Source organism: Alligator sinensis, unplaced genomic scaffold (genome assembly GCF_000455745.1).
Source record: "Alligator sinensis unplaced genomic scaffold, ASM45574v1 scaffold1469_1, whole genome shotgun sequence".
NCBI lineage: Eukaryota > Metazoa > Chordata > Crocodylia > Alligatoridae > Alligator > Alligator sinensis.
Genome location: NW_005842795.1, coordinates 137,396 through 153,572, shown reverse-complemented (window position 1 = coordinate 153,572; position 16,177 = coordinate 137,396). Strand labels below are relative to the sequence as shown.

Here is a 16,177-nt window from a genome sequence, read left to right as displayed (position 1 = left end):
GCTTGTTGCTCTTGCAGATCTGAGCTTGCAGAGCTGGGGGGTAACAAGCTCCCCAGTGTGTTGCTTGCCATGCTCATGGAACAGGTCCCCAGCCCTCTCCAGCAGGGAGCTCCCGGTGCTGGCTTCACAACTGCAAGGCTGCTCCTGGGAGATGCTTATTGCCCAGCCTGAACTCCATGGTCATGGGGCTTGGGCTGGGTGACCCTTATCTCCCAGCCCAAGTCCCATAGGGCTTAGACTGGGAAATAAGGGTCTCCCAGCCCCCTGCTCCCTGATCATGATGGCAGAGCAAAGGCTGGGAGATAAGGAGCTCCCAGCTGCTGGGGCAGGTGGACGTAGTCCCCATTTGGGCTTCTGTGGCAGAGTCTGCCCCAGCAGCAGGCAGCTCATAGGGTCAGGGAGCCATCTTCCAACCCTTGTGGATGCCTGACTAGGAACAAATCTGGCTCCCAGTCAGGCATCTACACGAGCACTACAGTGCCATTGCTAATGCTGTGTAAATTTGCTACTTGCATTTGCACATAGAAAATGTACTTGGCATTAGGGAGATTTACTATGAAGCAAGCATGTACACCTGTAGACACACATGCTTACTTCACAGTAAACTATGCTAATTTGCCATTAAGTGTCTCATGTAGATACGCTCACTAAAATTCCTAATGAGGGAAAATATGGAAATTGAAATGTCTTCATTCTTAGAGACAATTTGTTAGTGTTTATGGAATAAACAACCTCAAATAGGAGAGGCTGAAAGACTTGGGACTGTTCAGCCTGGAGAAGAGAAGACTCAGAGGGGACTTGGTAGCATCCTATAAGTATGTCAAGGGCATGCATCTGGGCCTGAGGGAGCATCTGTTCACCAAGGCCCCCCAGGAGAGGACAAGAAATAATGGGCACAAGCTGACTGAGGATCACTTCAGGCTAGACATAAGGAAAAACTTCTTTACAAGTTGAGTGCCAAGGGTTTGGAACAGGCTCCCCACAGAGGAGGTACAGTCACCCATCCTGGCAATCTTCAAATACGTCTTAATAGCCATCTTCCTGGGGTCGTCTGATCCCAGCAGTCTTTCCTGCCCAAGTGCAGGGGGGCTGAACCTGATGATCTGTAAGGTCCCTTCCAGCCTCTAACAACTATGAAACTGTATGAAACTATAAGGGCCAATCCTACTTCACCCAAAATTAAGGGGCCTTTTGGAAGCTCAGGGAATGAAGCACTGACCCTTTATTTTCAATGGTTGTGAATTTAGTGTTGTAAAGTGCTGGGTACTCTTGAGTTAGTTCAGTGGTAGCTGAGGATACTCAGCAGGTGCATCTACATGAGATGCTTTACTGCACAGTAGCATAGTTTACTGTGCAGTAAGCATATGCCTTTACACACATGCTTACTGTGCAGTAAACTTCGCTAATCGCAAATAAATTTAGTTACTGCACAGTACTGCTCATGTAGACACCTGACTGGGAACAAATCTGTTCCTGGTCAGCAGGCCAGTAGGGGACAGGAGATTGCTCCCTGTCTCCAAGAGCTGCCTGCCACCGGAGCCTGGGCGGGAATTATGTCCCCCTGCTCTGGTAGCAGGGAGCTCCAACTCCCCTGCCCCGAGATCTTGATCAGGAAGCAGGAGCTGGGAAATCCTCATCTCCCAGCCCCGCACTTCACCATCATAACAAGGGAGTGCGGGGCTGGGATATCCTTATTTCCCAGCACCAGCTCTGTGGTTGTGGGCCCAGTGCTGGAAGATCCTTGTCTCCCAGCGCCTGCCTCACAACTGCAGAGCTGGTACTGGGAACTCTCTGCTAGTGGGGGCTGGGGAGTTTGTTCCCCACCAAGCTCCATGATTGTGGAGCTGGGCAGAGAACAGGCTCTCCAGCCCTGGTCCTGTGATCATGGAGCCGGGACTGGGAACTATCTTGGTAAGGGACAGGTCCCAGCTCCATGCCTTGATCAGGTGATCAAGTTGTGGGGCTTGGAAAGATCTGCTGGTTGGGGAGCTAGTAGCAAGCCCCCAACAGGGTGGGGAATCCCTGCCCAGCCAGGGGCTGACTGCTAGCTGCCCCACTGGCAGATCAGTGCAGGGCGCTGGGACCTGCCCCTCCCCTGAAGCTCTTTCCAAGTCCCCTGCCCTGATTGAGGAGCCAGGGCCAGGAGATCCCTGCTGCTGGGGCAGAGGGACATTGTCCCTGCCGCAGCAGCAGGCAGCTCCCTAGGAGCAGGGAGCAATGTCTTAGCCCAGGCTAGGAGACACATGCACTTTACTACAAAATAGACTAATTAGCAGTGGAGTAAAGCATCAGTGTATACACATCTGACAGTATTAGGCCTCAGTAAAATAATTTACACTGGCGTAAAATAGTACTACCGGGAACAGTACTGTTTTACACTGTAGAAATTTACTGAGATTAAATGCACATGTAGATGCTGAACATGCGCATAAATTGTGCCCAGTCAGCTCAGCCAGTGGGGTCCAGACTCCTACCTGCTGTCTGGCCACACCTTTGCACACTTTCAGCACCCATGTGCCACAGCCAGCCCCTCTGCCACCCAGAGTCTGGGGCTAACCTCCAGTGCCCCTGCCAGTCCAGGCCTGCTCTGCCCTGGCTCAAACTGCTGCTGTCCCAAGCGCATGTGTAGGCACTGCACCCAGGGGTAGTTTACTCTGGCTCAAACTGCTCCAGAGTTTATTGCTTCACATTAATTGCACACATAGACACACCCACTTACATATGCATCATGCCACGGACATAAGGAAGTTCCACAGGTAAAACCTACGAAAAATTTGGCCCGTGTAATTTGATCACTTGACAACAAAAATATAGAACATAACTGTCTGCCAGTTCAGAGTCTGATGCGCGTTTCTATATTTTTTATACTGTGTAGACAGAAAAGTGTATAAAAAATAAGGCATTTTGTTAATTGAAAAAGCATCATTTTAACGTTGCCACAGTATCAGCCCTGACAGGAGAATGTTTTCTTGTTGCTCCACAGAGGGAACAAGCTACACCAAGTCTATTGCATTGTACTTTTTGCAATAACTATGTTAACTGATGCACTGGAGCATGGATGCAAGGTTCTGCCCAGTCCCTGCCTTCTTCCACCCACCTGTCCAAAGGGGAATATAATGCATACAATGGTCCATCACAGATTGCTTTCTGTCCATCTTGTCCACACCTTAGCTTTTTTCTATGCCTGCTTCACTATGCTAACTGGGCCACAATTTGGATCGCACAGCTAACTTCATTTTATAAAGTAATGCTCCACAATATACAGCAACAAGCTTGTTGTAAAAGTACTCACCTACTAATGTGTAGTTTTCAAATACTCAATAGTTGTGTTGTTTACAAAACCATATTATGCATACATTTCTTTGTCTACTGTTAACACACTTAAAAACAGAAAAAAATGCAATCGAAAAGCCAAGAGAAGAACTGGGAATATTAAAAAACCTTATACAAGCTCAGCACATCAATTCCAGAGAGTATGAATGTTTTCAGTATCTGCTTCAGTTAACTGGTTATTATATTAGAAATGTGCTAAAAACATACAAACTCATATCCAAGAACTTTAGAGGAGGTAATGCTACCAAATCTAGGTTTCAACAAACTGTGCTGGCTACAATACAGGAATAAAATTTTCAAGTCTTAAAAATACTGTAAAAACAAGGCATCAAACCAAGCTGAAACTTTCATATATCTTCTTTGAAGTGTCCATGTGATAGGAGAGCAGATTGATAAAGGACAGAAGAAATGCTAAATATGCACCATGAGGAACAGTGAAAAATTAAGTATTGTAACTAACATTAATTACACTCTAGGAAGATGAATAGGCTACTCATCATTAATGAGAATGTACACCTTTGTCTAAGTTTCACATCTACCTGTGATAAATGTGCTAATGGTGATAAAATACATCATAGTAACATTTGAATTAACAGCACACTAATAGATTGACATACGAGTATGAATAAAGCATTTAATCATAAATATGCTACCACACCTAATAGCAATTTTTCTTTTATGCATATAAAAAACAAAATAGATAAACACTTATTTCAGTTTAGGTTAAAATAATCTTATATTGTTGCCACCACACTACATAATATAATCCAGAATATTAGATACTTCTACAGAGTATAATTTGGGAGAGATTCAGGCAATTTTAAATGTACAGTGATGGCAATCTCTGCCTAGAAAGGGTGAGTCTTGCACTCAATAGAAAACTATCAATTGATTGTTACTCACATGACAGGGATGGATACTCAGACGTCGCTGGCACTGGGCCTGATTCAACTCCTGTTAAAGTCAGTGTGAGTCGTCTTATTGATGTTAGTTGAAGTTTGATCAAGCCCACAGTGATTCAATTCCCATTTAAGTCTCTGCTTCCCCAGCTCCACTCCTGTGTCTCCAATTCCCAATGCACGTACATTTGGCTTAATCTATCCATCCAGTAAATGACTTTTTTTGGCCACAGAGTATACAGGTTCATCTCCCAGGTCTCTACTTTCAGCAGCCTCCTCTCTGTTGTATGCTGGTCCCTCTCTCTACTGCATAGCTCCAGTTCTCAGTAGAAACCCTGATGCCAAGATCTGAAAAGCACCTGGTGGAAAGTACTAGAAAGGCCCAGCTAGAACAGAAGCTTTCCTAGCAAAAGGTGCAGAATAAAGTAAAAAGTGAAAAATCCACAAAGGAAACCAATAGGGATGGGAGGTATTCATAAGGCATTGCTAGACCTTAAACCCTAGTTCTAAGGTTGGGGTGGCCCTGTGGCATCACACAGCAATGCCTTGGATTATGGACAGTGAAAATTTTGAAGCCTGAAGCCCAGGAGGAGAGGTCTCATTGCTAGAGTCTAACTTTGAAGAGTATGAGAATCCTTCAGGCACCAGAGAAGCAGTACTTTGGGGTTTGGAGGGAAGTCTAGAATGACTGGTATATGTCACTGAGGAGAGCTGCACTCGGTACCAAGAATGGTACCAAAATTGAGACTGCTATTTATACGAGATTCATTGCTGATGTATAGAGGCTATTACCAGAAAATGTGTCAAGGTCGATCCCAGATCTAGGATTGAAGTAGATAGCACAGTACCATGAGCAGAAAGGTAGGCTCCATATAAAGCAGGGGGAAGTGTGGTAGTGAAAGACATGGCAAATCCTTTGATTGCTACACAGGCTTCAGGTATGGTCAGTGCCAAAATCACTGTTATTGTCATCAGCAAAAACAGTGCCATAGTTATAAAGCACTTGCAGCATCAGTCTGGTCAATGCCAGTCTCAGTGGTTCCAAAGAGACTGGCATCAAAGCCAATGGTACTTGGAGAGCTCCATACAGATCATACCATCTCAGGGAATATCAAACTAAACTCACCCTGGCGTTAGAGAGCCCATGGCAGCAGGAAGGAGTATTTCAACTACAATTCTTGTGTGCACTGGAGTATCTCTCTTCCCTGGAAACAAACTTAACTTCCAAAGAACTAGAGGGCTTGAATGCCTTAGAGTAAGATTCAGGTGAAGGAGTAACAGGAAATGATGCCTTTTCTCAGAGTGTGATCTTGTGAGAACATGTTCCTTTTACAGAGGCACAAGTAGCTAAAGGAGCCCTTCTAGATGAAGTAAAGTCTGGTCTTTCATCTCCTATATGTTCCAGGTTGGAGGCTCAGTATAGAGATTTTTGATTCTGCCATGCTTCCCAAGATCCTTGCTGCATTTCTTGTTCACTGTCCTTCTCTGGGGCAAATAAGACATTCGGGTTATGTCTACTACACAGTTTACTCAGGTATCAGAAGCAGCATAACTATGGTGCTCCACCTGACCTACTTTACTTACTAGGGTAAAGTACCCTGTATGGAACTCTATGCTACTGTGGCTACACTGACTGCTTCCACTACCCAATTTAGCTTGTTTGAACTACCTGGATAACTCTCCTTTGTAAATGGTGTAGTGCTGACAAACCTTGAGTATGCCCCTCACATAACAGCTTCACATGAAGGGCAGTGTTCAAAGTCTAGGGATTTCTGTACCATAATCAGGGTATCAGGGGAAACACTTCAGGGATTCAAGAAAGGAAAAAAAATGTCCAACAGAGATATCAGGGCTGTTAATTATTTACACTAAAATAATGTTCACACTAAAATTAACTAACAAACTATTTACATGGTTCAGAGAGGCATAAGCTTTCATAGGTAACAACCTACCTCATCAGATACTATGAATCCATCATAGCACCTAATGAAGTAAATTGTGGGCTATGAAAACTCATGCCTTTCTGAACCAGTTAGTATCTAAGGTGCCATCCTGCCCTACCTTCTGCCTGACTTCAGACTAGTGCAGCTAAGGACTCTTTGAGGTTATCTGGGGAGCCAAACTACAACTACAAACAATGAAAAGAAATGTAGGAAGGTTGGCACAACTCTGCAAGGACAGATCCACAGGGGCGTAGTGGTGCAGTTCCATAACTCCTTGATTCCTGCTTCACCCAAACTTTAAAACCAATTGCCTGGGAAGGGCAGCAGCATTTCTATTCATAAAAGTGCTGAGCCAATTGTCATCTCCCTGAGAGCTGCTAATCTCTGCTAATTGCCCATGGACTTACTACCTGGTGCCAGGTGCCAGGCGCCAGGCCGTGTGGGAGTAAACAGAGACCTGAACTGGCAGACAGCCCACTGGGCACTCCCCCATACAGGCATGGAGAAACAGCGCAGGGCAGAGAGGTCCATCAAACTGCCCACAGCAAACCTGCTGGTGGTAGGCAGAAACAATTGACCACCTCTTCTGGAACTGCCTATATGCCAGAGAGGTGTGAAGAAAGTACATCCACTCCTCCTGGTGGTGATAGGTTTCTGAATCCTGACCATAGAAATGGTCCTCTATGTGCACTTGACCAAACAGCAAAGGGCCCCAACAGCCTGCTTTGACCAGTTCATCTCCTGCTTCAGGTATGCCCTGTGGAAGGCCATGAACCTGCTCATAAACAGGCACTCAGACTCCACAGTTGAGGACTGTATTAAAATCAGACTGAGTGAAATGTACTGATGCTACAGGAAGACAGAAAAGGTTGATGGGAAAGAGATGGCAGACCTCATATTGAAGAGAGGGGACTGGCATAGACTCTTCAGAGGCAAACCCTGCAAAGAGAACAACAAGGTGGAGAACTGTGAGGACAGCAATGATGACAAAAATGATGACAATGAGTGAAAGCACTGAAATGGTGACGGGTGCATGGGTACTTTGTAATGGGACTAAAATAGTTTAACTTTTAAAGTGTGCTTTGGTCTGTCAAGTGAACCACAGTGGTCACTTGACAGGTTGGTAGAGGTACAGTTATATATATTATTTATATAGAGAGAAATAAATATTTTTGAAAAAAAAAAAAGATACTAATGTCTCTTCTCTCCACAGGTGTTAATGACTCTCTATCCTTTTTAATGGGCCTGATGTTTCAGACTATCCTTTCTCCTTCAATTTTGCTGTTTGTTAGCCATTCCTGGCAATGTTTCTCTTCTTTTTCATGGCTCTGCAAACTGTTTTTAGCTCTACCTAAAAACCTTAACTCAGGTATGGTAATATTAACTCAGGAGTAGAAATGATTGGCAGATGCACCATCAAGACACCCAAGAAGGCTAGATTATGTTTTATGAATGTGTATAAGAGATGTACAGTTAACTAAAATGACTACAGGACTAGTGATGCAATATCTTTTGACTATTTTGACATTTTTTTTCTAGTTTGTTGCATTTAATGCCCCCCCCCCCATCTATTCACTTTTGATTTGATCTTGAACTGAGAATACAGTGCTAGGTCCCTAGAATGTTAACAAAGTTTCTAGTTTTTCTTTAACTGGAGAAAAATGTGTTGCGTTATATGTGATGATGCATCACTATCTGCACCCCCCCTCTTTTCAAAATCCCAAAGCCCATGTCACTCCCTTTATGCCCTTGTCCAGTCATTAAACTAGCAGAACCAACTGCACCAGCCACTACAGGGATGACTAGCAAACTCCTCAAAATCAAGCATATATAAGTGGAATATACAAGTGCACAAGCTCTCAAAGAAGAAAACTTGTTAATACAAACCTCACATATATGTCTAAATCCCCTTTCCCAATGATTATTTCAAAAGTTTTAAATGATATGACTGATTTTTCAGTTGTGATATGCAGAATATGATAGTTACAGCAATCATTAAAGTCACAAGTAGCTTCTTACCAATCTGACAAAGGCAATATCTAAGGTAGAGAAAACCCATGCAAAATATAGGTATAAAAAATTAGTTAAACATTGCTAATTTGGAGCTGTTCTAGCCTTTGTCTGATTAGGACACTTGTTCAAAAAACTGCATTTTTTCTTAACAGTTAAGCAGGGATGGCATGGTACAGTCATCTAGAGACAAGTAATCAGATTAGGATCTGCTCTGATCAGGAAGGAGAAGATCCATACAGGATTTCTGACAGGACTACAAAGCCACAGAAAAACACTACTGGAAATGAATGGAGGATCATCCCTTCCCACTGTCATGGCTGTTTGCCTCAGATTTGCACAGGGTATGTTCATAATATCATTAAAAGAGGCTAGAGGGGCATGAACATCATCTGACAATCTCAGTACAGAACTAGATCCTCAGAACTCCTGAACTCTGGCTCTGGTACAACTCACTGCATGAACTTGGGTAACTCAATTCATTTCAGTTTCTCCCTTTAGTAAATTGGGGACAATAATATTTCAAAAAGATTTTGGATGCTTGGGAAATAACTTAGGCATTTCATACTGTTCAAAAGTGGTAAAAATTACCATATTACAATACAAGCAAGCCAGTCACTATAATATAGTATAATTGTATCAGGGGTTACTGTCATAAAACTATATTTTATTATTGCTTACTACTATAAGTATTTTTCACCCTAGATCAAATTAGCAATACAACTTTGTTGTATTCTGGATGGTAATATATTGATTAAGGGGAATCATTCTGAAAAAAACCCACAATCTGTATTTTCAGCTTTCTAAATGTTAGATGTGCACTAATGCAATTGTGTAGGTTTTACTGTGATTTTTGTATCTGCTATTTCAGATACTTAAGACTTTATTGATTCCTACCTACAGATCTGAAAGTGCCTTAATAAAGAAAGGAGGTATCATTAGTTCCATTTTAGCAATGGGTAAATAGGCACGGAGCTCTGAGGTGACTTGCCCAAGGTCACCAAGCAGAGCCAGGAATAGAAACTAGGGGCGTTTATAGACTTGCTCCGGGAGGCAGGGGGAGGCACTTTAATTAGCGCAGATCTGAGAGCCGCACTAATTAAAAAGCACCTGGAGCATCACATGTATCAGTGTTTCTGTGCTGAATAATGGCAGCGAGGAGCTTTGAACTAAAGCTCATCGAACAAGCTTTAAAGTGTCCCACCGCCATTTTCCAGCATGAGGATGCTGATACACATGGTGCTGGAGTGTGCTGGAGTGTGGTCATTACCACACTGTGTAATTACCATGCAGTAATTAGCAACCTCCCTGCACATGTATAGGAGCCCTAGGTCTCCTCAGTCCCTCAGTGGTGACATATCAGCTGACCTGATTTACAAGGCCAAACCTTCACAAATGAAAGATGGTGATAGAGTAAGTTTCTACTATACATGGTCTATTTTCATGATTTAAAGATTATCAATAACATTTTAAAATATTATTTCCCATGTACTTATTAACAGCTCTTAGCATGTATTGAATTCTTGCATTTACAGGAGAGCAGCAGAACATTTAAAAATTTTGAACCAAACATATTTACACAATTTTTAACTCCTACCTCATAGGATCTAATGATATTAATAATCCAAGCACAGAGTCCAGCAGCCACTGAAGATTTTGTCTTCACAAATTTTGGGTTGAACTTTGGGTCATCGAGACAATCTTCTTTTATAAATGTAACAATGGCTTCAGATGTTTTCCCTATCAAAATTAATAAGGTTTTGGAGGAAATCACCCATCTCAAAAATAAAGAGGAAAAAAAAATTGAAGGTATTTAAGATTTGTGTGGTAAAATTTGAAACACAGAGACTTTACCGCTTGCCGCAAATAACTGGCATAGTATATTAGGGGAAGCCTGTAAACTGTATTTTCTCACTTGTATCTAATACTTGGAGGAAGCCAAAGGACAGCATCACATGCACAGCTATGAGAGATAAGGCAAACAGATATAAATTATAAATATTTCTAAAAATACAAAAGTGCATTTAGTGGAAACCTTTTTTACAACACCTGAAATATTTGTATGCTAGAGATTGATAAGAAAAACAGCTTGAGTCTGTCTTCATTAATCATTTTGAACGTTAACCTAGATAAGTATGTCTTACTTCTGGAAACCTGTTTTTCTTTCTAAACATTCTCTTCACTAAGGCTTAATATGAGTTGCTCATGCATTTGACAACTAAGTAGAGGAAACTAACAAATATTGTATTCTTTCAAATACAAGACCCCCTTGAATTTAAGTTTTTTTCTGACATTTCTGACTCATTTCTGACTTTAAGAAAATAATAAAGCATCAAATAAAAGATATATTTAAACGATATAGCCTTTATATGGTACATACAAGAGCTTTTTAAATTTCTTTTTAAACTCAAATTTAAGATGCGGGCCATTTTTAGAATACCATTTTTATTCGAATATAAGACAGCCCTAATTATAAGATCCCTCCCCCACAATAATTAGACTCTATATATGGAAAATTTATAAATTTGATATAATTTTCCAGGCATAGAATCGAATTATTGGAAGTTTGCCACTCCTGCTGCAGGAAAAATAAATCTGGGGTGGGTCAGGTAGCCCCTTTGACCTCTGCCCCACTGCAACTTTTTTCCCTGCAGCCCCTTTCTCCCTCCTTACTCTCAGACCCAGCCATCCCTGAGCATGTGGAAGTGCAGAAGAATTTTTAAAAAACTGACCTTGAAGAAAACATAGCTGTAGGAATTTGCATATAGTACCCATAGTTTTAGTTCATTCAGAAATGATGGATTTTACCTTTTTTTTTAAGTCTGCAAGTTTTAGCACAAGTACTCCATAAACACACCTTTAAGCAGCACTTTAGCACACGTTTAGAGAGAATACAAACTTTTTGTTTTTTTGGCATCATCATGCTTTTTGGCTGGCCCACCTCTGAACAGTCTGTGTCTGTCTTTTCTTTTCCATATGATCGCTACCATTTCCTTTCCAACATCTTCCATAAACTTCCTGTAGTATCCCTGCATCTCACTTAGTCCCATTTTGCCACAGTCTTCAAATGAGAAGCTTGTGTGCTTGTACATGAGCAGGTACCTGGTCTTCCACAGAGCATTTCTGAAGCAGGAGCAGAATTGGTTGAAGCAGGCTTTTGGGGTCCCCCGCTGCTTGGTCATGTGACCGAACAATACTGCATCTCTGTTCATGGTCTTAACTCCTGTCACCATCATGAGGAGTAAATTTACTCTTCTCCGTACTTCTTTGGCTTGTGGGTAATACCAAAGGAGGTGGTTGATAGTTTCTGCCTTCTCCCAGCAGGTTTGCCTGGGGCAGTTTGATGTGCTTCTCTGCCCCTCACTATTTATCCATGCCTGCACTGGGAATATCCAGTGGGCTATTTGCCAGTTCAAGTCTCTGTGCTCCTTCTGCAGGTCCTTGTGGAAGATTCACTCCCACAGAGCCTAGTAGTTATCACCGGGTAGTAGGTCCACAGGTGACACTGTCTCCTTGCCCTTACTACCCCTTACATCTTATGGTGGTTCATCAGGATCTTTGGGGGCCTCATTGTGCAGCTTGTATTTGTTCTGGAAGCATTCCAGTATCTTGTAGAACCACAGTGATTCCATGGTCCATGGGCTTGAATTGGTCATTGTATGCATCGACCATTGTTGCAGCAGGTGCTGTGCAACATACTTTACAAAGAAGGCTATTTTGGGTTTTGCCCCTGTAACCAGTTTGCAAATCTGGCATGTACTTAGCCAGAGGAACAGTAGGACTTCTGGCATTCCTCTGTCCCTAGACCATTTTGTTTTGTACAGTAGTCCTTGCCACCTTCTTCCATCTGGAGCCCCAAAAGAAATTCATGTGGCTCTTCGATTCTGTGGATGACTTACTCTGAGGGTGGGGGGAAGACTAGTACAGTGTACAGAAGTACTGGTAGCAACACTGCCTTCATAAGTGCCCAGTGCCCCACCACTGACAGGTGGCATATGTGCCATAATCCCAGTCTCTGTTTGACTTCAGCTTCAGTTTTTTCCCCACTCTCTCTGTCCAGTCAGCTCTGGGTCCAAACTATCCTGGGGGTTTTTTTTGGCAAAATGTTTCTGTGTGTGTGTGTGTGTGTGTATACACACACACCAGCACCTCTAACAACCTGTCTTGTGACCACTGTGGTTCACTTGACACTATTCAGCATGTGCATGTATTCCAGAGTCCCCACCTCCCAAAAGGTTCCATGTGCTAATTAACCCCTCACTCGTGACTAGAACCAGATATACTTGTCACAAGTCCTGGGATCCTCCAAAAATTATATGCAGATGAGGCATAGGGCACCCTGGTCCAGCTTCACTTCATGGAGGGTGGGGCCACAATAATCATATGCAAAAGGTTGAGAGGGGAGCCAACAAAGGGATTCTGAGCAACTTGCTTGGAGCCTCATTTGGTGATGTTTGCCAGACATTTAAGACTGGTGAAGAAACAGGAATTGTTGGAAATGGGAAAGAAAGGCACAGCTCAGCTGTGGGAGTGAAAAGGAATTCTAAATGTATTCAATGTAGTGGCTCACCATGACTTGTAAAAGAGTAGGGACTACAGGGAACTTCACTCAATAGGTGCTACCATATATCCTATTCGGATAGGCTGCACTAACCTACCCATCATCATCATCATCTTGGTCTTTCATTTTTGTCTCTAGACTAATATGTACATGTTGTACCTAGCAGGGGGAACATCATGACCACTAAGGCAATTTTCCTACTGGCAGGGAAAAAGCACTTTATTGGCAGAAAGTAGTACCTTAACCAAGGTAATGCATAGTTAACCTCACACTTTCACTTCCAGTGGGAAGATCTTGGCTATACCCTGACTTTATAGAAATGGAAGACTTCTCTAGCTTGCTCCTGTGGCTGTACGGCTGAGGGCAAGTGAAAGTCGGTGGCATCCAAACCCCAAGCCTCCAGGCCTGGGCCTGCACATAGGATGCCTGCCAAAGGATTTGGAAGCACTGGAAGCCCCAAGTAGGGGTGGAGGATGTTTGTTGGTAGTAGGGCCACATTTTGTTCTTGACTGACTCACAGATTAGGAATTGATTTGGCTGATTTGACTTGGAACACAAAAAATTTGCTTAAAGAAAAAATCTCAGCCTTTTTGGCTAAGATCAAATGTAGCATTTTTGGTACCAAGGGGAAGGTGTCAGGGCTGACTCTGGCCCTTCTAGTGCTGGCCTACTATTGTACTACATCGAGGCCCAGTGTCAGTTTCCTGCAGAAGGAGCACCCACCTATTGTTTTTAAGGATCACACACAAAAAAAGGTTCTCATCAGGTTGTTTTGCACCAGTGGAGGGTGTTGGAGCTTGCTCTAGCTTCTCTGAGTATTACAATACATACATGCCTGATGCTCATTCTCTCCTGGGGGAGCAACTACCTCATTTTACAATACAGGCAGTCCTTGGACTTACGACACAATTGGTTCCTGACATGCATGTCCTCAGTCGAAACATAACTCAGAACTGATTATCCCATAGGAAACAATGTTATAAATGGGGGCTTGGTTCCTGAACCAAGGCCTGATAGCCTATTTTCAGGAAAAATAACCCAGAATTTTGTACTCAATCAATTATAGATGAGTAACATAGCTACATTAATGTATTTATGTTGTAAACATCAATCATATTGATTTGGAAGGACTTTTTTGAGGTGACTTTGCTGGACTTTTTGAAGAGCTCTTGGTTGGACTTTTTGAAGGGTTCTAGGCTGGAGTCTTCTCTGGAGTCATGGCTGCAGGTTTTTCTGAAGTCTTGCCTGCTTTCTTAAAGAAAGTGTCCAAGGAAGTTTGGACAGATGTTCTCCAGGGAGATGGGCGATGTTGTTCACTGGCGTCACATTGGATCAAGCATTGTAAAGTTGAAACTGACATCAGAAAGTTGAAACAGGGTGTCAATTTATAAACGTTGTAAGTGCGAAGTGTTGAAACTCAAAACGTTGTAAGTCGAGGACTGCCCGTACATAAAAAAGTTCCCATCAGCATGTTTGCCCTATATGGGCCAAGTGTTTTATACACATGCTCAGCGTTCGCTGCATTTAGTCAACTGTATAGCTGGTTTACGTTACTGAACATGTGCCACTTTTAGCAGCAGTTCAATGATAAACAATGTATTTAATGCAGTTTCTTTATATGTGAATGTAAGACAAGGCAGCTCCCCTCGCCCACATATTGATTGGGGGAGAGCCTCATATTATATTTGAGTAAACATGGTAAATATTTGCTTCTAAAGAGTGTGTCATATTCAAAGGAATACAGTAAATTAATAGAGAGAAACTAGACACAGCAACATCACACGTTGGCAAAAAGATTTTAATGATTTTGTATTTTTGTGCGTTATGGAAAAGAAAAAAATATATAAAAGTAGAAGAATACACCTCCCACTGAATCAAATGAGAGGTTTAGATGGCTGGCACTATATGGCCCATAATACCCAGTCTTCCTGTCACTCACTCTAAATGAGGAATTCCCTTTCTCAATGGGGGAAGGTATGATTCAAGAGGACTGCAGGATACTGTTTTCCCATGGCTCCTATTACTATTTGCGCAAAGGGATAGAGATGGTTTCTTTAAACCCATATTACTGAGCATCTTTGGTATTAGATGTGACCTTTTTGTGCTGGTTTGTTCTTTGATCTCTACATGTCTTTTGGGTAATCTACCAATTTGCTAACAACAGCCTCATAAAAGGACATGACAAAGCTTTCATTCTATGTTCAAGCTATGCAAATATTGTATATCTCAATAATGTGTTTCGTAATCACAGTTTTAAATGCCTATGATCCTGGGGATATTCTAGCTGTTCCAGAATAAGCAAAGATAATTCATCTCTGGAGAAGATCATTATTTAATTGGAGTAATGACTGATTTACTAACATGGTCCCCATTCAATACATGTAATAATTTATTTTCCTTTTATTCACCAGGGATTGTTGTTGTTTTGAAATGGATCAGTAAGACCCCAAAGTAACAAAATATTTAAAGTTCATTACTTTGCAAAAATGTAACTTATAAATGATTAATCTAAATGAGCTATTAACTGCAATGGTCAATCATTAACTAGATTTTATTTAACAATGTGACTCAATTTATTCTCACAGTTGATCAATGACTTTGTAGCAAAACAAACTGGATCTTCCTAGTAGTAAGATGAATAACTAAAGGGATAGAGCTGATTGCACAATGATTAATAATTAATAATTCAAGACAGAATAAAGCTCTGACTATGTAGTAGTCTAATGATATGGCCTTCTTACCTGGGACTAACCTGCATGGGGCTTAATGTCCTCCTCTCTCACTCAAGGAGATGCACAACACTGGACTCTAAGACATGTTACTGAAAGAGAAATCTGCTTATGAGCTGCTGAAGACTGAGTATGGAATTATTCAGTTAAAGTCTGTTGTATTTGTGCGGGCCGGGAGCGATCCGGACCCTTTTTGTGCTCCGCGCAGGCTGTGGCCAGCAGCCCGGGCACGCTGGATCGGAGAAAACAGGCGACACGCTAGAATTAGGCACGGACGCTTAATGGTTGTTTAAGATTGTTTACTTACACCGAAGATGGTCGCGGTGCAGGCAGGAAAACTTGCTTGAGTTGCGGTTACAGATAGAAAAGAAGAGAGGCGAACTAGAGTTCCTTCCCGTGAACATTCTTCTAGCCCATCCGGTTGGAGGCTCTAAACCGCGAGCCCATCGCGCCAACCGAAGAAAGTATTCGAAGTGAAGAGCTCTGAATAGACTCACATGAAGTTTGCTAGGCTTCGTGGATCCTTTTGCGCGCAGGGAAGAGTACGTACGGGGAGAGGCTTTTAGTAGTTGATTAGGCTACCAGTCGGTCCGAGATTTACGTAGAAGTCCACGAGGTAATCATGGACTCCTTGCCGGAATTCTCTCGGATTTCTCCCGGAATTCTCAGAATCGGGGTTCTCAGGATCCTCCTGAGATTCTC

The 16,177-nt window shown here is 42.4% G+C and overlaps 1 pseudogene; it reads right to left on the bottom strand.

Annotated features, from left to right (window-relative positions):
* Window positions 1-16,177, bottom strand: part of LOC102376241 — a 212,964-nt pseudogene that overhangs the window by 66,418 nt on the left and 130,369 nt on the right.